The sequence below is a fragment of the Mus caroli genome, chromosome 13 (assembly GCF_900094665.2).
Source record: "Mus caroli chromosome 13, CAROLI_EIJ_v1.1, whole genome shotgun sequence".
Lineage (NCBI taxonomy): Eukaryota > Metazoa > Chordata > Mammalia > Rodentia > Muridae > Mus > Mus caroli.
In genome coordinates, this window is record NC_034582.1 from 54,849,805 (window position 1) to 54,851,327 (window position 1,523).

The 1,523-nt window shown below is 40.6% G+C and overlaps 1 protein-coding gene across 8 annotated transcripts in view; it reads right to left on the minus strand.

The window, feature by feature from the left end:
- Positions 1-1,523, minus strand: part of Agtpbp1 (ATP/GTP binding protein 1) — a 113,065-nt gene that overhangs the window by 22,812 nt on the left and 88,730 nt on the right. The window lies entirely within an intron of this gene.

Genomic DNA, 1,523 nt, shown 5'->3' on the forward strand with positions numbered 1-1,523 from the left:
GTAGACCAGGCTGGCCTCGAACTCAGAAATCCGCCTGCCTCTGCCTCCCGAGTGCTGGGATTAAAGGCGTGCGCCACCACGCCCGGCAACAAGAGCCTTCTTAACAATGGTCTGGAGAACCTGGCTCCCCAGGTTCTCCAGACATCTGCATCTCACAGCTGGCACAGAATCCATCAAATGCATCAGAGATCTGAAGCTTTTGAGATACTAGAGGAAAGCAGCTCAAGAAGCAGGGATAGGCAAGGCTCTTCCAAAGAGAACTCAAGTAGCACAGGATATAATTCCAATTAGCGAGCGGGATTACATGACTTGAATTAAAGTGCCTGGATTACACAGAAAACAATTCCTGACAGTCCTCCAAGACTGACTGAAAGTTCACGAGCATTAGCTGTTCTTCTGAGAGGACCTGAACTCAGTTCCCAGCTCTCACAATGGGCTCATAATCTACCTCCAAGGGCCCCACGGCCTTGTCAGACCTGCTCAGGCTCATGAACTTGAGGGTCAAACACTCACACAAACACATACATTCTTTTTATTCTTTAAAATGTTTTAAAAATTATTTGATTTAATGAATCTGGATATTTTGCCTGCATGCACATACACTCACGCGCACACACACCAGATGTAGGCCTGCTGCCTGTAGAGGTCAGCAGACGTTGGATGCTCTAGAACCAGAGTTACAGATCATTTTGAGCAGCCATGTGTGTACTTGGCAATCAAAATGGATCCTCTGGAAGAACGTAAGTGCTCTTAATCACTGAGCCATATCTCTAGACCTACATTTTCTGTTTGTGTTTTGTTTTTGTTTTGTTGTTGTTGTTTGAGAGGGGCGATATTTACCAACTACACATCTGAGAATTAATATGTAAACACTATAAATAATTTTTTAATTGAACACTAAAAGACAAAATGGCCCACTCAATAAATGGTATAATGAACCAAAAATAAATAGTTCTCAAAGAAGAACTAGAAATGGCTAATAAGTCCTTGAAGAGCAGTGTGGAACCCATGCGGTGGAGGGAGACAGACAACTTTGTAAATCACCCTGACTTCCACATCTGCACTGTGGACAGGCACACCATCTTTCACACGTGCAAAGATAAAGAAATAAATGTAATTTTGCTGTTTTTTTCTTTTTTTTTTTTTTTAGAAAGTATTTGGCACCCCAGCCACCAAAGAATGTAAATCAAAGCCGCTCTGAGCTTTATCTCACCCCAACCGGAATGGCTACCATTAAAAACCAAATAAAAAAATGCTGACAGGGATGTACAGAAGAGAAATACTGTTTACTATTCATAAATATAAATGAGTGCAGTAGCTATGGAAATCAGTATGGACATTCCTAAAAAAAAAAAAAAACTAAAATTAGAGTTGCTATATGATGCAACCATACAACTCTAACCTGGATGAGGAATTTTATGCATCTGTGAGAACAGATGCAACTAGAAATCATTATAGTAAATGCAATCAACTAAATACAGAAAACCAAATACTGGTATGTATACACACACACACACACACAC